The sequence below is a fragment of the Thunnus albacares genome, chromosome 2 (assembly GCF_914725855.1).
Source record: "Thunnus albacares chromosome 2, fThuAlb1.1, whole genome shotgun sequence".
In the NCBI taxonomy this organism is placed as follows: Eukaryota; Metazoa; Chordata; class Actinopteri; order Scombriformes; family Scombridae; genus Thunnus; species Thunnus albacares.
Genome location: NC_058107.1, coordinates 19,922,257 through 19,947,345, shown reverse-complemented (window position 1 = coordinate 19,947,345; position 25,089 = coordinate 19,922,257). Strand labels below are relative to the sequence as shown.

General features: G+C 43.3%; 1 protein-coding gene across 1 annotated transcript in view; it reads right to left on the bottom strand.

Moving 5' to 3' along the window:
* The window catches only part of fam222a (family with sequence similarity 222 member A), a 44,993-nt gene extending 20,182 nt beyond the window's left edge, over positions 1–24,811 (bottom strand). The window contains exons 1-2 of the mRNA XM_044371219.1: positions 24,509–24,811; positions 23,907–24,101 (exon numbers count right to left, since the gene is read on the bottom strand). The gene's annotated coding sequence lies outside the window, so the exon portion shown is untranslated. The remainder of the gene's footprint in view (positions 1–23,906; positions 24,102–24,508) is intronic.
* Positions 24,812–25,089: the final 278 nt, after the last annotated feature.

Below are 25,089 nucleotides of genomic sequence, written 5' to 3'. Positions count from 1 at the left end.
TCCTTTTTCATTCATATGTGTATTTGCATACACTTTAACAGTACTCCTCACTTGGATTGCACCTTTTAAAAACAAGCTCCAGTCGATTGATCCAAATTTACTGCCATTGTTTCAAGTTTGCTTTTTTCTTATACATAAAGCAAAATTAAAATTATGGCTTGACAAAGGGATGAAAGACAAATGCAACACATTTGTTGGTTCCTGGTTTGAATATTCAAAGATCAGAAGCTGGTTTACAGAAAAAAATCACCATCCTTACAATGAATTCAGTCTTTCTCACATAAAAACATCTTAAATACAACATTTTTTACAAGACATCAAATTTGACCGCAGACTCTGAGGCTTGTATAACACACTTAACACTCTAAGTCAAATGTGTATTTTTAAAATCTGTCAAAAGCTGAACAAAACCACACTTTTAGCACAAACATGACAGTGTGAAAATGGTGTTCGCAAAATACCTCTCCCTGATAAATGTAAGTAAATTAGACCTTTAGACTCCGAATGCCTTGTTAATTCACTCTCTTCGTCTCACACACACACACACACACACACACACACACACACACACACACTGCAGATGGAAGAGAGGGGCCACTCTATTTCTCGCCAGGTGCTTGAGCAAAAAAGGTCGCTTGCAGTGCCATTTCCTCTCACACACAGGCAGGCCTGGCCCAAACACACTAGCACTTTGAGCTCATTACTGGCCATTCACATAATCCTTTCTCTGTGTCCTCTCTGTGAGGATACTAATTTCACAACGAGCCCATCCTCAGAGCCCATTTGTTAAAAGATAGTGGTTGGGAGAGAGGAAGGGGGCACATGGTGTAGATTGAGACTAAAAGCTCGTCTTACGGGGGATACCTCCACAGTTTTCCCCTCTCTGAAATGAAAGACAATAGTGTAACTACCCTCCATTTTTCTCCATTTGCCGCTCACCAAATGTATTCTGAGGCATTATACTTCACTGAAAGAGACCCACTTTTTTCAATTCAATTTCAAGAACCAATTTTCTCCTATTATTGCCTTTAAGAGCGAGGCAGAAGGAGCAAGTCTTTGGCTTGTTTGTCATGTCCCCCTTTTGCCTCATCTCCTCCTATTAGGTTATTGGACTACTTAGCAGATGTCTATCAGTGGCAGGAAATTATCTCCGAAGCAAAAACCCCATGACCCATCATCCAGCTGTCCTAAAACAGCCTGCCATGCCTAGGTCAATCCCTGTGAAGATGCTGGAGAATGTGTGCGAGTACACACACATACTGCCCTACACGCTGCTTGAAAAACCACCTGCACTTCACTCACTCATCAAATCCACTCACAGGTCTCCTATTACACCAGTGCGGGGATATCTCAAAAGCCAGGATGTCTATCGGCTCTTTCCTGTTCTGCTAACGCTGCTGAAGGGTTTGCAATGGGGGCGGAAGATCAGTCCCATGAGATGATGGAATAAGCCGGAATCAAGAGGCAGTGGGCTTGGCAGAGGGCTATTTCTTAGTTAAAAGGCTCTTAAACTGCAGAGGAGATCAGAGGAGATGGCTCCCTGCGCCCAAAGCTGTCTGCCCAGATAAGCATCCTGCCAAATGCGGGGTGTAACAGGGTGGTCATGGGTGAATAAACGGCGTGTATGTGTATGTTCTGAGCTAGACATGTTCAGGTGAAAGAAAGAGTGAGGCAGCTGACACTCAGGCTGGTAACTGAACATCAGTAGTCTTTCCATATGGACTGAAATGTGTGTAGTAGGAGTGTAGTAGGTTTGTGTATTTGTCCCGAACCGTTCGATACAGGATATTCGGTTCTGTACGTGACTTTCCTTGGTTCGGTATGCTCTCTGACCCAAACAGTTACTGTCGAAATAGTTTCATAATCCACTTACTCTAATGTGCGGAACAATAATTTTAGCGCTTGAGTTCCACCTGGCACGTTTTGGCAGTGCGCCACTTAGCTGGAACATGCGGGTAGCATGCTCATGGATGTATGCTCACTGGCTTAGCCAAGTTACCCTGGTTACCCTGGTTACCCACGCTCACGTAGTGTCGCTGCCATCATTATTATTAAAATATGCGCCATTATCTCCATATTTTAGCGATATTGTGTTCACACGTCCCCTCGCTGTGATGGTTGCCTTTGAGTGAAGCCGTTCGGAACAGCTATAAATACATTTGATCTCCAATGTGGAAGAACCAGTTCTGAGCAACCATAAATCATCATAAAACAGCTGTCAGCAGGTGTCCTGACTTCTTGCGGGACATAGAAGGGTTGTTTCTTTTTCCACTGCACAACTAAACTGTTTCAGTAATAGTTTTGGCCAATGAGCCATTGTTGGATGTTTACATTTTTGGAAATAAAAGACCAAAATATTATTTTCTTCTTCTCTCTTTTTTTTTGCTGTACTGAAAACATAATGAACCGTGACCCCAAAACCAAGGTACATATTGAACCATGAATTTTGTGTACTGTTACACAAAATTGTAGTACGGAGTGTCAAAAACTGCCAACCTACAGAAAGAAGGTACCAATTGTTTGGTCGGATTCAGTCTAGTTTACATGATCTTTGATTAGATAGTTCCTGATTTAAGTCAAATTTGTTATTGTTTAATGTTGAAACTGATTTTAGACAATTTTATTTAGGCAAACTTCTCATATGGCTGCTTCTGCTGACACTGAAGAACTTTGTCTTCTTTTGTTAAATAGAAAAAATGAGTTCTGTGGAAAAACCGGCCAAGTATCTGAGGAATTATGACGACGTTGGACAAATTGACATCTCACGATTTATGCCCAGTGTCAATGTTTAGTGCCAATGCAGGAAGCTGTGTCTTTTAGGCAGCAAGAAGGAAAGCAATGATGTGGGATCTACCTCCTGTCACATTCCATAACATTCACCTTTTTTATTAACCTTGAACACAATCTTTTCCTAACCTTAACCATTCCATATTTGCCATGTGCAGACTGTAAAAGCTTCTGTTTCAAAAATGTTGGCATTGAATGTAATCCAGGGTTTTGCAGAAATGCCCACTATTGACATTCTTGTCTGGTGATAGGGTTGTGAAAAAAATATACATGTATTTTTCAAATTAAGGTATCTAAAATAATATTTGATATCTCTACTGAAATTCAGGCATTGTATCAGCTCTAATATCGAAGAATTTCCAACAATACCGAGCCCTAGCTGACACTATACTTCCCTGATTTTTATAGTAAACCCAACATCTAGCTTTTCTAGAGGCTTGACTGTCTTAGTCTTACTTAAAGTGTCTCCAGTGAACTGCCGAGTTCCCCCTCCCAGTATAGGACCAGTTGTGGTCCGGGAGCCTGGCAGACAGCCTCCACAATGAGCAGGGGTGGGGCTTCAACCTAATTGAATGGTGACCCTGCCGTCTCACTGTGGGATGCCCCATGCAGTGCTTTTAACAAGCTGCTGTGTCTCCCCTCTTAATAAGCCCAAACAAGTTAATCCAATCGACACACTCAAACCCTTTCTTTTTCTTTAACAAGGCACTGCCTCTACCCCCTTAATCCTCGGCTCCCCCTTCTCCGTCACCATACCGTCACATGAATGGAGGGAGAGTGAAAGGCTCCATTAGGAAGGACTGGCAGTAATGGACTGGCTCGGCCCTTTCCACACATCCGCACTAAATAATTTGCACTCATACTGTATATTCAAAACACACACACACACTAACGCTCACATGTGCCTGATATAAAACTGGTCTATTTGGACATGGCACACAATGAGAGGGTTATGCTCGCCGACCCTGATCCATACACACACAAACAACAAAACAACACACAAACAAAATTTCTGAGGGGACGTTTGCCGACAGGCACGCACTCTGGGACATAAAAAAGGCATTGTTAACAAACCCTCCCAGCTCCACAAACAAGAGCCACTGATTCCCTAACAATACAAGCCCCTGGATGCTCTCACCCACCAACTCTGCACAACCTCACACCAGCACAATAAATAACCTGTACAACAAAAGGCCATTGTGTGTAAAAGCCTACAGTTTAGGCATTATTGCCATGATATATGGTGTTGGAATAACATATTGGCAGCTAAGTCTCATATATACAGTGCAGCATGTCGCTGTTATTGAGGCTTATACAGCCTCGTATTCCATGAAGTCGTATTTATAAAAGGAGATTTCTGTGCAGATGAAGGGCATCTTGGCAAAAACACTCAGCTGTTAGGTTTCCATATTCCAGTCAGCTTCAATAGCTTCACCCATGGGATGAAGGGTGAGGAATGTCTGGCAGTCCAATAGCAGTGAGTCGTCTGTCATCTCTAATCAAAACACGCCTGCTTAGACTAATGTCAACCCTGTAATAGCAATGAGGACTAATTGACTTCACAGCCAACTGCTGCATCTTTGTGCTGGGCTAGGTTTCATTAATGGTAAATAACGGGCACAGAAGGCAGTGAGCCATTATGGCGATGTGGCAACCACACTCAGAAATGTAGAAAACACAAACAGCTGAAGGCCAGCAGATACAAAATTATGACCAAAGTGACAGTGGGGTGGATGTGTTAGAAAAACTGGGATGAGGTCCTAAGAAAATACTAAGATACTAGCCTACAGGTGGTTATGGTAAGGACTGCATCGTTTGTTGGGTTTAATGTTCATCAATTCTGGTAAGAGAGACTGGATTGCCCCTGTTGTCCACCTCATATGGTTCTGCTTTCAGAACCTGCACTCTAGATTCATAACATACTCTGCTTCCTTGTATGGTTTTTGAAATAGAAAGTGCCCCCCACATATTTGAAACCTCGTAGCAGGCTTTTTCCTGTAACACTATGGACACCAAAGCTAGTGAGCAAAACAATCCATCTTCCAATTCAATTCTCAGAAACAACCAGAGACACCAGTTCTCTGAAAATATTACACGTGCAGCTTTTGGTAGGATTTACCAAAGCATCAGTTATATAAGTCTCTGGATACTGCTATTTTTTTTTTTTACACCTACAGTATACAGTAAGGGAGAAGTGTATAGTGTAGGACCTGAACAGCCTGACCTTGTTAAAGTGAAATTTACATAATAGTGGCCTTTGCATATGCAGGTTATTTGGTAATGTAAGGAAAGGCAAGTTGATGAGTTCATCAACTAGCAACGTTTTTTGAGCTTTTGTTGTCTTTTCAACAGACCTGAGCTAATTCTGAGTATTTTACTAAGCACATTTTTTTCTACCTAAATGATCATGATGAGAATATAAATCAGAAATGTTTATGTGTTATACTACAGAGCTGATTAAAGGGAAAAAAAGAAGCTGCAGAGACTGGAAGAAAAGCTTGCAGTATGATAACTGAGATATATTTAAAAGAAGCTAGAATGAGCATGAAAACAATGTTTAATTAAAAAAACAACTTTAAACTCATTAAGCAACACTGCACAACAAAATAATCTGTGTGACAAACAAGAGTTTAAATGAATAGCACTACACAGTGCAAAGACAAAAATTTAACATTTCATTTGTAGCTTTAAAAAAATAATCTTATCAACAAAAACATGAAATGGAGCAAAGAGCAAACAAACACAAGTGCAACAAATCAAACCCACAAGTCATAACTGAATAGCCTTGTGTTCCTAATTTAGATTTTAAAAAAAGGTATGTATCCTGTTCACTAATCACCCATCTGAAACCCAACAAATGCATCCTGGGAGAGTCCCCTCAGTACAAAAAAAAAAAAAAAAAAACTGTCTGTTTCCAGCACAGCACCACCAACATGACTGAGCCTCTGTGCTCCTGCTGATGCCAGCGAGGGACTTTGAGCAATGAGAGCGTGGCTTAAGATTGTCAGACAAACCACAGGGGAAACACATAGTCTTCTCCTCTTATTGCCTCAGCCTTTGTTGTGTTGTTTTGCAGGCTAGCAGAATCAGTTGTCCTCTAATACCACTTTCACTCAGAAACCCCGTGAATGCTGCTGAAGGGTAGCTGTAGAGTTCATACTAAACTGTTGATCACAGCAATACATGAGAGCACTCCTGTTGACACAAGACCTCTGCAAAGGACAATTTAAATTATCTGGCTGCATTAAAAGCTTAATATCACTCTGAAAGCAGATCCTTTTATACATTTTTACTGCAGATAAAACCTCACCGGGCTTGAACTCCGAACATAAATCACACACCCTCCGCACTAACTTCAGCCAAAATGTGAAAAATGAGCTGTGCTTTCTTGGTTTTTCATGCTAGGATTTATACATTCTCAGTAAACCTTATTACACACCATTTGTAAAGCATTGTTGATATAGCAAAATTTCTTATCCCAATGTGACACAATTCTTTATTGTCCCAGACAGGTCCATTCACGGCTTAACGCAACAACAATAAAACAAGGGTTCTTTTTTTCCTTCACCCATCCTACGGTGGCTCACTTGAATATTCAAACAGTGTTCATTGTCTTTCTGTGTTTTGTTCATTGTTTGTTGTGCTGTCATTCCTCAGCTTGGCTCCTGAACTTCAAAGAAAGGCTTATGTCAATTTATGATGAAATGGAGTGAGCAGGCGAGAGAAAAGACGGAGAGAGAGAGAGAGAGACAGAGAGAAAACCTTCACGCAAAATGGCCCTGCCTCGAAATGTATGCTTGTTAATGGGTGTTCAATAAATCAATGGAATATAATTAAATTCAAACAATGTGATTTCTTCTCTCAGTTGCTGAAGCCCGACTCCAAACATTGCTCTCTGCGGCGCCTAAGGTGACCCCAATTCCCATGGTCCAAAGGACAACTCCGCCGTCTTTCACTGGATGGTGTCACAGATCCAATAGTCAGTCATGCATAACATTAGTGTGTTGTGAAGCCCACAAGGCAATCAAATAGTACACCGTTGAAATGTGGACACTGATCTCATTTGATATATTTGAAGTGCGACAAAGCCATTTTTGCTCTGCTGGATATTAAGGACTAAAAAAAGAGAGGATGACACAACGGCTCACAGCTAAGCTAGCTGGGAAGGAAGCAGGCATTTTTTCTCCACATATCTTCTCCTCGCTGCAGTTTCCGTCACCGAGACTCAGCAGCCTTCCCCTTCACTCTGTAATGTGTGCTATCCAGCTGTTGTCATCTTGCTCCCTCTCAAAGCTGTCCCTGACCATGCCAGCAGAGGGAATCCAATTGGACAGAGTGGGAGGTGAGGCTGCGGTTGGTAATCACCTGCTGGCTTAAGACACAGATGGCACAAACACCACCAAGATGTTCATGCAGCAGCTATCCAAGAAGTCTTTCTGACAGGCCGGCAGACAAACACAGAAACCCAGGAAACCGACAGCGAGCTGAGGAATTACCGCATGCAGATTTGATGCAGAGACCTGGCAGTGACAGGCTGCTGCTGTTGCTACTGAGCTACCTGAGGTGCAAAGAGTTAAGGTATCGATCTCTCGTTTTCACAGGCAAGGTCTTAGTGTCACTGCTCAATGATTGGGGAAAGTGAAAAAGTGGGCAGGTTGTAATGATTTAAAATGGTCGACGCTTTCCATGACAAAAGCGACCTGATAAGGGACGCTGTTATCAGCGAGTTTGACCAGCCACCGAGAGAATTGAGAGGCGAGGTCATCGCCGAGATAACAGCATATGTGCAGACTGATTATCTCTTCCCTCTCAAGGATTTTTGATACATTTCGCTGCTCCTGTGATTTATTTGGTAGACCAAAGACTTGCTTTCTGTTTCAGGTTTCAGAACTACACTTCAAGGAGAACACGGCAGGTGGACCCTGTTAAGATTTACTCTAGTGCTGTCATGACTTTAAATCTTCAGACGTGCTGGAGACAGTCGATGTAAGTTTCCACCGGGATTAACAGAAGATGTATGCTGATATATTTTACTTTAACAGTTTGAGTGAAGGCGCGACTGTCACTGAAATCAGGGGCAAAGCCTGTTAGCTTTTCTCTGAGCTCTACGAAGTTGGACGAAGTCATTTAGTTTATTGATGTTGCTAGCAGAGATTTTTTATGGTAGTCAAGGCTCTAAACACATCAAACATATCAGAGTAAAAATGCCCAGGAGACATCCCTCTTCCTGAAGACTCCCCAGCAAATGAACTCCTTCTGCTCTGTGCGTTACTGCTCAGTGCCTTGGTTTGTCCTTCACAAGAGACAGGTAACACTGCCAAGACCTAGTAATTAGTGCAGATGGAGACTGTAATACTCTCTTCCCCTCCCTGCAGGAATGCCAAGGGAGGCAATCTATAAATTCCTGCATATTAATGCAATTTAAAACCACTCCAGACACCTTGCTGGAGGCAGGTGATAAAAAGGTGAAAGGCAGACACACACACACACCAAAATAACTTGATAATCTATCTCCTTTCTCAGGAAATGCTCTCCAAATCCTGACCTTAGGCCTTGCAACTGGGTCTCTATCAATAATTAAATGGTAATCTAAAAACCCATTTTAGTTGGGTCATCTTTCTGCGCCATTGTCCCTGCTTCTCTTCTTCCTCCATCTATTTTTTCCTCTTTCTGTAAGATCTAGTTAGAGATTCCATTAGCATGAGAAAGCAGACTGGTAATTGTCTTCACCCTACTGAGTGATCCCTGGATAGAGGATTAGGCAGAGAGAATGCCCTATTTCAACTCGGAGCACAGATGCTGCCCACAGCCACCCACTCCAGATTAGATTAGACTGCAGAGGGATGAAACCGACTAGTAACTTCAAGCAACATTAACCAGAAAGCGCGGACAGGAGGTTAAAACCAATAAACTTTTGTTCACCTTTCACCACCAGCTGTGCCCCCCTTGTTTTTTTTTTTTTTTCTCGTCGTTTTTTGGAGAGAAAAAAAAAATCTTTTTTTTAATACTAATATGCTTTTCTCTTGAAAAAAGGGATTGGGGGAAGGCAGCTTACTTTTTTTTTTCTTTCTCTCTCTGATATACACAGAGTATTTAGAGCTGAATCTTCCTAAATCATTCCCCTGGGCCACCCTGTCCATCACTAATCTGCCCACCACCGCCCACTCATAAGGAGGTGTCACATTTCTGGCACTCCTCCATGGGATAAGCACTTCAAACACCAGAGCTTCTCCTCTTGACCTTTCCGCAGAGATGATCGATTAAGCCCACTGGATTTATTCCATAAACAGGCAACCATTACATCAAATAGGCAAGGAATTTACCTCAGAGGCAGAACTTAAAATCCATATAAGCTTCATGAGGGTTCCAATTTTTATTGACTTTTTCAATCCACTTCTTTCAGCACATTAATAAGCACAGAGCCCTTTCAGATGCTGTTTTGGTATCTGAATCACTGCGGTTCTCTACCTGTAATTATTGAAGCAAATCACAATGACAACAGAGTGAAATTCAGCTGCCATCTGTAGCCCATAAAACCTGTGATGCAGAAAAACTGTTTAGCTGCCAGAGTAGGGTAAAGTGGAGTGCAAAATGACTGAAAAGTTTAAAATAAAACAGTGCAAATATTGTTGATTTGTTAAAAACAGCACACACACTGTGGAAAGTCAGACAGGGGTTTCTTCACTTTGCTTTCCACCTGTCCAGGAAGCTTTGTGGGGTAAACCAAGGAGTGTCGAGCCCAGTAAAAGGTCTACGGCTCGCTTGCTGCATGAGCCATTAAGTTACAACACTGCAGGCTTCCTGTTTTCATGCTTGAACACCTTCTACATGCTTTCAGCAAGGACAAGACTAAACAATCTCGAGCGAGACACCAGGGAGGAGAAACCCGAGAAGACAAAGAGTATTTTAACGACAGAGTGTTTTAAACTGCAACAAATTGCATTTGTCAAAGTTAAAAACAGGAAATATAAAACTGGTTTCATTTCCCAGAAAAAAGAGGAGATCTTCCTCTGAGGAGCCCAACTAGACTCCTCCTGTTCATGATCACAGTGACCAGCGAGCTCTGCTTCATCTCTGAGGGACTCCTGCACTATGGTAATCATATCCTATTTGAATAATGAGGCAATACCACCACTCCTGCTGCACATTCCCCCTGCATCCTTGACTGGAGTCTTTGATAGACACTAATTCTAGCTCCATCTATAAAGCTCCTCTCATGCATTTTTAATAGAATCTATTACTTTAGGATTAAATTATAAAAGACTGTCCTCCTTAAATTTTTAATAGTTTGCATAATTGGTATCAGGGTCTGAATGCGAACCATAAAAACCCAGTTTGTACAGGACTGAGCAGCAGAACGAGCCAGACAAAACCACACAGCACTGTTGCACAAAAATGACACACATGGAAGGGCACTATCACAGACAAGCACACATCTGCGCGTGCTCGTGCACGCACGTGCGAGTGGGGCCATTATAGCTTTGGGTTCATTGCCGTGGAGAATAAGGTGGTGTGAGCTCAGCACTGTGAATGAAGGGGACAATAAGGTCAGGGACCATGAGAGCTGCTTTTGGCTGCTGAGCTCCTGAAGTAGCCTGAGGCAGGAGGAGTCACCTGATGGAAACAGGAGACATAAACCAGGTGTCCACAGACACCTGCTGCCACTGATGTCAACTCCGACCACAACACTCACAGGAGCAAACAGCAAAAAGTACTTAGCAGGTTTACAGCCTCCCTTTGTCCCCACAGTCACTGATAACTGTGTTCAGACAGCTTAAATGGAAATGTATTTCCCCGCTCTGTTCCCAGTTCCAGGCAGATCAGCCATGAGTTAAATGTCATCTGCACTCTCTCTCTCTCTCTCACTCTCTGCATCTCCAGCTCAGCTCTTTCCAGCAACAGACAGAGCATACAGGAGAGCAAATGTGTCTGAGGCATCTCCTCTAAACTAGAGCCCCCTTAGAAATCTACGCACGTCACCATCCCCCAAATTAGCACCGCAGGGACACCCCCCTCACCGCCCACGCCTGCTGGCGGCAGCTCTTTGGCATATCTGTACCGGGGAAAATATTTCACACTGTATGAATTATTAAGTGCGAGGCCAGTGCTAAGCAGTGTGGAGATAGACCAGTTATTCACAGCTCTATTGGGACGGATGCGTCGGAAACCCGGGCCGCTCGCCTATCAGATCATTTGTCACGAGCGATAGACAATTTACAATGAGAGAATTTTTCAATTTATTCATTCTGCTGTCACTGCACTTTTCTACCTCCACTCATTCCACTCAACAACCCCCTCCTCCTTTAACTCGGTCTCGTCTGGTGAGGGGCCTCCACGCTTGAACCAACCGCCTGCTTCCCTGTCTGATGCCTGTTGCTCACTTTGTCTTTTTTTCAGCCTAAGGAAGAAAGGTGGAGTTGAAACACACGTGTGCAGATGACATGAGGAGAGCAAGCCCACTAACTTTAATCATCTTAAGTGAAGTAAAGGTGTGCTGGGGACATCCTGTGACAGCTGAGGGGTTCGGGCCCCCGTGGTGAAGCTGTGGTTGACTGTGGCTCGGTGATAAAGGAAAGGAACAGGAAACAGGGGGGATGAGGGTGCTTGGCTATGCCTCTTCAGGACTAAGCTCCTGGCAAGAGTAGTGTAACCAGGAGGACCACCCCATTAGATTTAGACAAAAGAAAGAGCTGAATTAAACTGCAGTTGATGTATTTACTGTCAAAAGCATGTTAAAGCATGGGCGAGAGAGAAAAAGCAGATGAAAGTCTAGACATGATAAATATATACAAGCATTTTAACCTATTTATTCAAATAAAAGAATTCAGTTCCACAAACAAAACCATCCCAAACACAGGGTTTTCTTTTAGTTGATGGGAATTCTTTTCAGGAGAAAGAAAAGGATCCCAGAGGGCAGGATCCTGCTTATTTTCACTTAAGAGGAAATGCCAAATAACAACTCCCACGCAGATAGACAGAGGACCTCAGCACAAATGTCTGGCAGACTGCAATTTCAACATTAATTACTGAAGGTGAACCAGCTGTCAAAACAGCCACAGATTTCGCTTTTGTTCACAAGTACCCCCCGTTAAAGAGGACAAACCACAGAACAGAACAACCTCGAAAGCCCAAAGCAGCGCTCTTCCCCTAAATCAAGAGACGGGAACTAAAATTCATGAAAGACAAAACAAGGATAATGTTTTCCAATGTTTTTTTTTTTTCTCTCTTTCTAAGCTGAAAATACAAGAGGAATACAAAATTACATCAGCAGCTTTGTTGGTCTAAATGCTCACTGAGAGCAGTTTGACCTGTAAAGCAGCCCCAGAGTGTTTCTCTATCTGCGATGTCCTTTGAAAGCCTGACGCAGACGGCTTGCACTGAATGGGCCTTGATGTGAAAGGCAGAGATTTTAGATAAATGTCCTCACAGCCAAGGCCTCTGCCCTCTTCCTGATGATGCATTCTTACACTCAAATACCCACTCCCCCTTTACACACATGCACACACACACACACACACACACACACACACACACACACACACACACACACGTAAACACAGACACACAGTGCCAACAATCCCACTGAGGGCAGCATTTGTTTGGGGACAAGGTGACCCTGTTGCCTAGGGGCCTGTGAACAGGCACAATGAAGGCCTCTCATCCTGCACACACCCAGCCGGCTGTGTTGGGCTGATGACGGGTGGGGGTGGAGGGGTGGGATGGGGTGTGAGGGGCATCACAACACCCTGCAACTGCAGTTTTAAAACCCTATTCAGGAAGCCCCCTGAGATAGCTCCTTTCACACCCTGCACAGACGGAGCAAAATCCCCGCTTGTAACCCAGAGTCACGCAGTCAACAGATGGAGCAGCTATTGAGTGAAGGATTGCGCCGGCAGAGGCGGCTCCCCATCTATCCCCGCTGGAAACAATGGGGCAGCAGGTCAAGAGTGCTGTCTCCAGGAGGAGGGGTCAGGGAGGAGGGGCATGCTTCGACACAGTTGAGCAATGCGAGTGCTTTGAAACTCGGAGGAACTGAGAGAATCTTTTTTGGATGACGGGTGGAGGGGAGGAGGCTCGTGGCTGCATGTGAAGCGCTCCGGCTGGTTGCCGGGGATCAGACTCAGGTGGAGGGGGCTTGTGTGTGAATCTGGGACAGCAGTGATTGTGTTTAACCTGCAAACAAGAACAAAAAGCCATCCCTGCGCACATACATTTGCATGTTCAGAGGGAACACAGACTCACAGTTTAAACGCATATTTCAAGGACCAACTGTTTCAGAGTCTCAAATGTCTTTGTGCATAAAAAGCTGCATGTAAAGCACAGAGCATTTCATTGTTGATAAAAAAAGCTCTGCAGTGAGGCTATATACACAAAGAGGATAGACACCTCTGCAAAACGCGAGAACATTTTCCCATAAAAAAACTGAAGTGGATACACTTAAAACTGCCGTCAAATATTGCACAACTAGAATGCAATTCTTTCTTGTTATTAAAGCACATAATTAAAAAAACAAATGCTTCACTTCAATGATTTCTTACAGCTCAAACACTCAATATTCTCCCAGCAGCATCATGTGAGATTACAGGGAAGTGCCAGACTTAAGCCTATATAAATAGCGTTGTTATATTGTTCTGAAGTCGTTATTAATGGATTGATTTCCTGTGTTTTCAAAGTGGAGGAGCAACTGTGAGGCACTGAGGATGAAAAGCTATGAATAGCTGCATGCTCAAATGCTCATGCATGTGAGCATGCACTGATGCCCACACATGTGCGCGCACACACACACACACACACACACAAGTGCGTGATCACACAGATGATCACAAAGCAGTCGAAGCTCCCTGTAGAGGAAAGTATATCCATTTCCATTGACCAGCAGTCTTGCTATCATGTGGCTCTGACCTGGGAGTCAATTAGTCATCTAGGTTGCCCTGCCTCACTGGGTTTCCATGGCCAGGCAGGAGACAAAGACACAAAGAAAGTACAAAGTGATCCCATAACTTCAGTCTCTTTATAGGGCATAAACATTCAAACTACTTTGATGGCAAATACTGCCGCCACTTGTTCCTCATCCTTGAGAAGTTTGGTTTATGGGGCTATTTTGCACAGGAAGACACTCGTTATATAGCAGAAGGTGTAAGGAGCATTGCAGCAATTCTCCATTAACAGTCACTTGACAAGAAAGTACAGAGACTCAATAAAAGACTTCCTACCACTTGGGAAATGTTCACAAATCACACCTAATTAAACACAAAAGTCTAGTCCATGAAATTAGAGTGCAGAAAGTCTTTTCAAGATGGAGGAAAGAGGTGTTTTTTTTACATTGTAAAAACACACGTCTGTGCAAGGACACCGTTATTTCGTTCACATTTGTCTGCTTCAAACAAATTGTCAGCTAAGTACAGAGGGACAAAGTTTTGAGCTGTTATTCTTCCTTCCCTAGGTCATATCACAATACATCAATGGTTTGCCATTTCAGAATAGGCTGCTGTTGTGATGTTTGAGCTGAGATTTGAAAAAAAAAAAAAAAAGTCTATTACAACCACACTGAAAGGGATCAAGAAGTGCACAGAAAAAGAAAATGGCCATAAACACAGTGGCTTTTACTCAGAGTGCAACAATGCAGATGAAAGCAGAGAATGCACTTGAAGAGCAAAGCTGAGAGCAGCAGAAGACAAGAGAGTCCACACAGTTATCAGGTAGGGTCAGAGTGTCCTGGTCATCCACCAGACCAATTCAGCCCCAGTTGCCCCATTTTCCTTTTCAGTGTGGTCTCACAAGGTCCCCTCGGTTTTCTGCAAACAATACTGCTGGGCTGCGGCCCTTATTTAAAAGATTAATAGGATGCTGTCTTGGCAGAGAAGCAATCAGCGAGGTTTCTGTGACAGCAGAAAAAGTGTGAAAACAAGGCAAAGAGGAGAGACCATTGTCACGGTTACCAACTGGCTGCCGCAGCTCAATTGAGATAGTTCTGGCTTTCAAGCCCAGCTGTCAATCACAGCAGCGAGCATCAATGGGGTAAATTTGAATGATAAAACGATAAGTCATGAGCAGGCGATTTTCCTGTCATCAGGACAGGGGCTGTTTGAGTGTAACTCACTATGGGTGGAGAGATTTCACTGCAGCCATATGGAATTTAGTTTTGCCTCAAGTTGCTGGCTTCACCCCTCAATCATGACAGAATGTGTAATCACCAAATGTCTTCCTCTCAATCCCTGTTACAATTGGCAGCACAGTGCTGTCACTAGAGATGGGGAAACAAAATGGAAAGCTGACTAAAAGACAAGCTTTAAGTGACACTTAATTTGAGATACCCAGGCATTCTCTCAGCTCCAGTAAACAGGATCCATCAAACTTCGCCCAGAGCCTGTTTGAGTCTGCAGCTGTCTGTGGGGAGAGGCACAGTACGCCTGAGAGGCCCTCAGTTATCAAGAGGACTGATGAAGAAATCAAGTCCTTTAATAGTTCCTAAAAACATCCAAGTAGAGGCACAGGAACGATTATGACACTTTCATAGTGCAAATTTTCATCTCATCCATGTCTATACTCAAAGCGTTTCATCCTTTAAAAGACAAACCCAGCAAATAAAAAAAAAAAAAAGAAAAAAAACAGCACGACAGAAGCTAATGACAGCCTGAGAGAAGACGACAGAGAGGGTAAAAAAAAAAAACACAAGTGAGCTGGTGAAGGAGTAAGAGAAAAACACTGAACAGCTGCTTTCTCCCTTCTTCCCTTTGCTCATCCCAGGAGAGAGTCCCATGCGATCTCCCTGATCCTAGTTTGTGGCTGACAGAGGGGACCGCAGCTCTGTTCATCTCCCCACTCACATGGCTCTGTGCCCCCCCCCCCCCATCCCCCCCTCGCCGCCTGCCTCACCGTCGCTCCGCTGCCAGGAGGAAAAGATGGTGAGGTGGGGGAGAGCGGGGGGCTACATCAAGGAGAGACTCTCCCAGTGGGTTCTCGTCAGTTCCAGGCCATTGCACCTTGCTCGCTGGGATTTTGTTTACACACACACACACGCGCGCGCACGCACACACATATCCTTGCAGAAGCAGATGACTATTAATGGAGACGATAATGTGCCATGTTTTCTGGCTGTACAGTCACATGTTCTGTTTTTAAGAACCATAACCGCTTCTGTAAGGTGGTGACAAAAAAAAAGAAAAAAAAAAAGAAAAAAACTCACAGAGCTTATTTAAGTGGCAGAGGAGCAGATAACGTTCCCAGTGATACGGTTGATGTGGTCAGTGGTAATGTGCAGCCAAAAGGCCTGACACACTTCCACGGTCTTTGGGGACGGGCAGAGAACGGCAGGCTGCCCTTGTGCATTCAGTCTCTACAGATGTTGCCTTGGAGAGCGGCTGACTGGCTGGCTGCGGTGACAGCTGGACAGCTGTTCCTATAGACGCAACCACAGAAGCATGCCACGGAGATGGGGGTGGGGGATAGTGCTGTATGTGTAGTTTATCTGTATGAAGTTCCCAGGACGTGCAAAGCTGTCACTTTTAGCAATGGTGCATGAGCCTGGATAAGGAAAGATGGCACTGAACAGGATATGGAGAAAGAGCACAGATGGGTAAATATCAGACATGGCTGACACTATTTAAAGAAGCTTCAATAACAAAACTGATTTTTTTTTTTTTTTTTTGTAAATTCCAATTTGTCTATCCAAAAACGAACTGCCTAATGCAACACCAACTGGCTGCACTGGCACAAGTCAAAACATTTAATTTGATCCATGAGGTCTGTTTGAGCAGCCGTGACTTTTTATCATCATAAAAACAAGTAAAAGTTTAATATGAACTTCACAGGGAATTTCAAATTATTTTTTTTACTTCTTCATAAAAGAGGGGAGGAAAAAAAAATCTATTTTCAAAAGCAGAGAGGATAATTGGCTGAGCATTAAAACGACTCTGGACTTTGTGCCAACATCAGTGACTGCTGGTGATGAAAGGCAGTTTAAATTGGGGTCATGTTCAGATATTATACCTTTATCCTGCCACTTAAAAACACAGTTAACTAAAATTATGGAGACCTGCAGGAGAACAGCGCTGATTAAAGACAGCATATAGATTAACATCCTGACTGAGGACTGAAAAAAAAAAAAATGAAGCAGTTGAAAAAGACTTGAAATGTTCGAAAACACTCACACAGTATTAAATGTTGTCACCTGCTGAATAAACACGCTGCAAATCATGAGTTAAACAGCTTGGATTGACGCCAGTCACTTCTGCCAAAACTCTCATTTTTCCTAAGCAGGCCGCGCCATTCATTATGCCACAAAAGGTCAGCAATTTGTTCAACTCAATAAAAATGTTAATAAAACTAAGAGCTCACAAGAAGCAGCACTCATAGCCTCTGTTCGCCCATCAAAACAGCAATATGTGAATGTGTGCGCCTGCGTGGCTCAAAGCACTGACACTGCTGCATTACGTAGGTCAAAGGTTGTACAGCGGCAGCTATCTAACAGGAAATATAGCTGTGGCCCCCCTCATAATCCTGGTCAAACTCCACCAACTGCAAAACACAAAGCAGAGACAAACACATGCTGACCAACACACACGCACACACGATTCTGCAGCCTACAACAAATAGGAGCTGATGTGCACCCCCAAACTGAAATCTCCAATTCCAGATCTCAACCCACTCTCCTAAATAAATGAAAAGACCCATTAGGCAGTGGGCTTGTAATTATATATGAGTTCTTTTAGAGGAAAAAAGTGATTACTCTGGATACAAGTCTGGAAGTAGGTGGGGGTGGGTTATTGCTAAGCAACCAGTCATTATCCTCCAGAGTGGAGCGAGGTGACCGGCCATCCGTCTAACTCCGGTGGCTTGCCTGGCTCCTGTGCAAACCCCCCTCCCTGCTTTTCTCCGCCACTCTCTCTCCCCCTTCCTCGCTCTCTCGCTCTCCTCTCTCTCTCTCGTTCTCTCTCTCTCTGCCGTCTCCCCGTCCGAATACAAACAGAGATAAAGAACGCTGCAATCGCTCTTGACACACAAATAGGTTAACACAATAAAGCCGGCTTTGCCTGGCTCACTCGAGGGAGGAAAGCAATTCCAGCAGCAGGCAGGAGGTAATAAAACAGGGCTAGAAGTGTGTGTGTGTGTGTGTGTGTGTGTGTCTGAGTGTGTGTGTGTCCATACATGTCCTCATGTCAATGTTCCTATGTTTTTGTATGTGAGTGGAGGCAGGCACACAGAAGCTCTTTGGCCTCAGGGCCTAATATCCCACGGATTTTCAACCCTCTCTTGACACAAATAATAAGACGAGAGAAAATTACGGAAATTCCAGGGTACTCCTCCATTTAGATTAAGGAAATGGCGGCTTCATATTCACCGTATAGCTGACCTGCACTAGCCCTAAACAAATACATAAATGTTTCCCAGTGGGTCACATGCTGGCTCTCTTGTAAATGGTCTCCAGCTTGGTTAAAATTCAAGTAAATTGAATGAGTTTTATCTGTGCAAGCCTCAGCTTACTCTCCCTGATGCGGCTGCCAGGCCTGGCAATAAATGATAAAAATCTCCAGAGTTTTATTAAATCGTGTTGCATTCACGCTGAACTCAGGGAAATGGCGAGGTTGCTTCTGCAATTACAATCCAGACCAGACAACATTGTTTTCTCCAGTCAGTGGAAATTTCATTACCTTACAGCAACCGCCTTAGAATTGGATAATAGTCTCTTTTTGTCACAGACACAAACCGTCTGTGGGAGGTGTGACACCAAATAAGTGTTATCCATTTGCAACAATATGCATCCAGCCAGTCGCAGTCCGGATGCTGGTCAGCATAATGCGCACCGTTATTCAGTGATATGGAGAAAGTGAATGGAGAAAAAGAGCAGTCAATAGCTAATTCCTGGATTGACTGTAGTATAATCAAACGCATTGAACCTTGATACTTCCATGCAGCTGATGTATCTCTCCTCAGGCTATTATAGACAGATGACGTAGGTCACACATGGCCCCATCTCTGGCATGTCAATAAAACAGAGAGAAGGGCCGGTACGCTTCCCATGGAAGGATTGAACTGTGAAGAAATCCCAATTAAAGCTTCTGGAAAAGTTTCACACATTTAGGTCATACAGGATAGCCATTTGTACGTGTCAGTCAATTCCTCTGCTTTTACCCGCTGTTCCCTCAACCAGGTAATCAAACAGAAGAGATGTAAAGTGGTGGCTATTGTCAACAGGGAATAAATTACTAAAGCATGAAGAGAAAACATCTTATCTGTCTGATGTATTTCCTGCTTCTGCAGAAAGCTACAAAGCCCGAGGGAGAGCAGTCAACCAAAATGCAGGGGAGATGGAGATTAGGATGATGTGCAGTTCCTTGTTCCATTAAAGTTTGATCTTCCTCAATAGCCGAGGAGAATCAGATATCTCCCATTCAAGATTAAAGTACACCAGCATAGAGGGGGAGATTAATCAGAGGCCTGCATGAGATAAAAACAGACTTGCTTCTGGCATGGAAAACAGTGGCAATAAAGAGTTCAGCTGATAATGTGAAACATGGCGAGGCACAATAGCAAATCAAACAGCATGTACGGGCCTCCAAAACAAATCAAAGCGCCGACTAGACTGCGATACAGTGGCTGGAGAAGTACAGCAGGGGCTGATCTGATAGTAACCAAGGCCTTCATTTTATTACTGGTTAAGGTTGAAGAGGGCACGCTGAGGATTTTCCCATGTTGCTCACTGTCGCCAGGCTTCTCATTCCCTCTCCTCCTCCTCTCCTTGAGATCAATGGCGCTGGGGTGATTTCACAGCAGCCTGCACTGTCACCCAGAACAAATCAATGTGACCATGAGGAAGGCAAGAGCGGCATTGTTTTTAAGGAGAGCAAATTCGCTGTTGGAGAGCTTGTCAGATTTGCTTTATTCTTCTCCCAAGAACACTTTGGAAGGAGCATGCCTGCCCTCACTTTTCTGGCTGGGTTATAGAGCAAACTATAAACTGCACAGCGATCACACAAGTGTACTCATTAACCACCTATAAACTGCACAGTTCCCGTTGACTGTATTTCATATGCACGTATGCATTTTTAAATTTAAAAAAAAAAAAAAAAAAAAAGCACTAACCGCCCTAACCTTTCCAAATTAAAGGCTATACATTAACCTCAGGGGCCTGGTGAGACGTGACTTCCATTCAGCCTGACAGAGGGTGAGAGGGGGAGGAGGTCGGAGGATCATCGCCGTCCGTCATGCGCTAAGTGGCTGCAGATAACCCTGATGAAGAGCTGCCAACGTCTACCATAGCAGCAGCTCAGATCACATGAGCACAGCAGCGGTCAGGTAAACTGTATACAGCCGGAATGACAGCAAATCATCGGCAGAGTAACGAGCAAAGAAGCATAACGCGGCGTCTCGCTAACATATACCACTCATCAGAAACACTGCAGGGGTGCATGTGTGCAATCACATGCCTGTAGTCTATTTTTGTGTAGCTGCTCCACGTTAAACAAATTCAGGCTGGAATTGAAATGCTTAAGCTCCTGTTTATGACAACAAGATGCCTGCACTGTATTTAACACTCTTTCACTGCCACATCTCAGCCGCTATACTGAAGATTTATGTATTCATTTATGTGATATGAATTTTATATGTTATATAAGGGAAATCACGTCCTGTCATCACAAGATTAAACAGGTATTTTTGAACCAACAGTTAAGTGCCATGATTTCATTCATATACACGTCAGTATCATGGGGAAATAAAATGTTACGGATGTCTCACAGTTGATCAAATATTGTAAAGCTGCAATGATTATTCAATAAATTGATTAGATGATGGACAGAAAATTAACTGTTTTGATAATTGAATAATTGTTTTAGTCATTTTTTAAACAAGAATGCTGGTTGCATATGCTCAAATGTGAGGATTTGAAGCCTCTCTGTGTCATAAATGATAGTAAACTGAATATCTTTGGATTTTGGTAGTTCGTCAGACAAAATAAGACATTTGAAGATGTCACTGTGAGCTTTAAGAAATGATAGCAGACATTTTTTTCACTATTTTCTTTATAGACAAAACGATGAATCGATCAATCAAGAAAATAACGGGCAGGTTTATCGATAATGAAAATGATCGTTTGTTGCAGCCTTAAAATATTGAAAACTCAGAACCAGTACTTTGCCAAGAGTGACCTTCAACCATTTTTTCCACGTCTTTTGTATCTGATCCTGGCACTGCGGAAACATCAGCAGACTAGGGAGAAGATGAGAGACGCTCGTCTGACTTTGTCAGTGCAGCTAATACGACCGTGGGTCAATCATCCAGCGCTACAATAGATATAGTGATCAGTTTGATGTATCGTAGCTGCTAACTGTACAACAAGGTATGCTTCAGTATGCAAAAAAAGCCAAACAGAACCACCCTGCCTGTACATTACATGTCAGATCCCATCAACACCATCATCTCTGCCGGAATAAATCACTGTTTTCACCTCTGTTCATTCACACTGACTGACTGAAGTGTTTGTGTTTGTTTCTCCATAATGATTTGCATGTAATGCTTTCATTTTAAGTGTCTTCATGTCTCTACATCCTAGCTACTGATGTGCCATACAAATCTCACTTCAGGCACAACGGAGTTCATATGAAATCACGTAATATCGTAAAATACAAGAAAGGACACGTCTCTTTTGTTTGCCTGCACATGAAAAGTGTTAAAACAAGGACTGTTATAGACCTTTCCTGAAATGAAACACTTTGATCAGGTATCTAATGAGCTGCTGTTGACGGCTTTAAGAGAAAATGTTCATGTTCCTTAAAGAGTTGGATGATATAGTTATATGGTAAGAAGCTTCGTGCTTTCCTAGGGTATCAGCTTATCTAGGAATGGTTGTCTTTTCTTTGACAGGAGAAGAAAACATTTTTTTTCTTTTTAAATGATTACTTACATCTACAGTACGTTATTCAATAAATGGAGGCTGTGGACAGCAAAATCACTTCTTAAAACGTTATTTCATTTGTGTGAATAAAAATAAGCACTTTCATTATTAGGTGGCACACAAGAATGGACATGCATAGCTTAGACACTTCAGGGATGGGAAGATCTTTAGTAACACGTGTGCACGCGCACGCACACACACACAACTGTATCTACTATTTTAGTCATCTTAAGTGCCAAAATGAGTTTTGCTGCCTCTGGGTAGGTGTTGAGACAATCAAACCATGCAGGGATTAAAAAAGATTAATACACAGCGCAGGAAATTAAACTTCAGCGACTTTAACGATATTCATGAGTGGAGCTCACTTATTCACTTCAGGCAGCCACTTTAATAAGCAAAGAATATGGTAAAGAACCCATATGCTATCAATCAATCAACCTGATATGCAATTTGAGTTGCAAATTGACAAAATGCCTGGCTTCTTAAAGTGTGATACTTTTGTTAATACGTTGCTAAACTATGCCCTCAACCTTCCAGCTGCTGGCAGCCTAAATGAGTAAAGTAGATCAGATTTGACTTTAGTAAGTTAACTTTTCATACTTTCATCCACAAGTAAAGTAGGGTATAAATTACTGGTGCGATTAACATTTCCGTAACCCTGCTTCAACTTACGAATCTCTAATATTTCTTAAGACAACAGCTGATAGTGGAGAGCAACAGGAAATATGGTGAAAGACGAGAACAAGGTGAGTAAAGTCCCGAGCATGCAACAGGGCACTTGAAGGTCCAATGTGAGCGGAAAAAAAAAAAAAAAGATCTAAGAGCAAGCCAGAAAATAAAGAGGCAAAACAAGAACTACAAACTCCAAAAGGTAATTCAGTGACCTAGATATTAAAGCTTTTCTGTCATTCCGTTTTCCCCTGCCTTGTCCGACCATCATGTTGAGTTAAGGCAAGCATTATGCTGGGGAGACTATTTGTTTAGGTGAGGAGCAGCCGCAGAGCTAATATGAGCACAATTTGCTCAGCAGGTCATAGGCGCAGAGTGGAGGAAGTAAATGAGGCAGTTCTGCCCCCTCGGGTGCAGCCACTGCCTCATACATCACTGGATGTTTTATTCAATACAGCCAGGAAGGCTCTATGGCAGGTGCCCTGACTGTGGGGGCGCCTGCCCTGCTGTAGGGGCCCATATTACATTCAGCAAGCTGCCTGTCTGCGGGGCTGCCGGGGAGAGAATGACTGGAGCCAGTGAGGAAGATAAATTTTGAGGATGCTTGTAGTCTAATGATAAAACAAAGTATGCAGCCTTTCCACTGCACAGTCAGCATAATGTGCAGGCTCATTTATGTGCAGGGTGAAGCTAAATATTACAGAGCAACCTCAGCAACCCATAAAGCTCAAAGTTCACAGGAGTAGAAACTGCCAAAAAACTTTTATCAGCCCACATTCATATTCAAATAAAACAAGAACAAGATAATCAGAATTTTGTTTCTATTTGCATTCAAGCCTCAGACTGCAGAGGACAAATTTGCTGAAGAATTCACAGGACAATGACAAATTGCCTCCAGACCTCAAATGCAGCACAGAGCATCATCCATGTCGCCGAGCACAAAAGTTTTACAGTTTTACGCGCACATCTCCATGAATTTTATGACTTCTTTGATAAAAGCCTGACACAATATGCGGGAACACTATAAAAAGAGATTGCATATCATTAACACTCCAGGGTGAAAAATCACTAATTGCAGCAGACACTATAGTCACCCTCCCCACACGCAGTGACGCACGGGGGCGTACAGATGAGAAATTCGCACCTTTTGCTCAGAGCCGCAACTCCTCTAGTGCCACATATTCCTGCCTGCGGTGCAATACCCTCGACAATACACCTAATTGCTACCCATACTTGAAAAGACCAATAACAGAGCAGTCCCTGAAGCCATTCGGGAGCGGCTCTCTAACAAGTCGATTTTTACAACACTTCCTTTATTGTGGGTCACGCATGGAAACAAAGGGTTGAAATCTGAGACATCGTTATGTGAGCAGCATCCTGGGGAGAAAAAAGTGAGCATTTACAAACATTCATTATTTTCTCCCGCTCCGCTATTTACCATCCCAAAAGGATTCAGCGAGGCTCTGGCAGTAGCTACGTTAATGGTTACAAAGAATGACAGACCATTCAAAATCTGAGAGACCTGGAGGATAAAACATTCACCATAAAATATATTTACCATAAATTGCTCCGTAGTGCAGACTAGAACTCCATGCAGATTGTAGCATTCACTGAGCAATCTGCCTCATACTTCTGTGGTCCAAATTAAAAAGGATTCATTCTGTTCTCCAAAATCCAGCAGCCGCTTTGTCGATGTCAAATGTTGATTAAGTTTATCCTCCTCTTCCGATGGTATGCAAATACACCGGTAACCCTGCGAATTAGATTCCACACTCTAGCCTCTAGCATGCAAAGTTAATAAGCTTTGCCTTTTTTCTCGACTCGGCTGCCAATTTTTGTCGAGGGCAAAAGCGCAGGTCGGCAATTTCAGGAGCGTCCTCGGAAGAATTGCGCACCGAGTGCGCTTCGGGTTTTTAAGGTTTAGCCTCCGGAACAAAGTAAAGGGTCCTGGTTGCTCTTCCTCTCGCTTGTAGATACCTCCAAATTACCAAACTGTTAATCGGATGACTGGATGGTTGAACTGCTACGCAGTATTCCCAAATCCACCGCTGTTACGCATGGGTTTAAAGTGGTCCGCCTGCTCAAACACGACCTTATGTGAAATATATCAAGCAAATATTATTTATGTTATATTATCTAGGCAATATTGTGTGAAGGTACCCTGAAAGAAATCAAGGCTGGGCCAAAGCAGCTGCCTGGAATATCCTAAACTGGTGCGATGCGATGTAAAATCCCGGTGATCAGCCTCTGCTCCGTCCGTCACTTTCTCCGCGGTGTCGGCAGCCTCTCTGAGATGTCTCGCCTCCCGATTTAGACTCAGATTTCCAGCTGAGGCTGTCCAGTAACCTCGATAGCAACACTCCGAGACGCTCTCTTTGGTGTATTAACCAAATAACTAATGGTTAAGTCTGATTAAAGAGCTAGCTGCTTCAGGCAGCTCCGGGATGCGGTCCTGCCCTTGTGCCGAGCTGCCGAGACTGACAATAACCCGGAACGCTGCAGACTGTCAGGCTGCACAGACCGCCCACCGACCAATCACTGCACTGAGGGAATAGAAACATTCCCACGGGTTGGCCAATCATCGGTAATTGAGGACTGTTACCATAGAGATGCTCGGCGTCCAAGCGTCTGAAACCACGTTGTTTATTCGCAGAAAAGGAAAAAAAACCGTCTGATATAAATTGCAGTGGCAGAATGCAGATTGAGATATTTAATCACTATTTTATCCTTTGCAGCGTTTC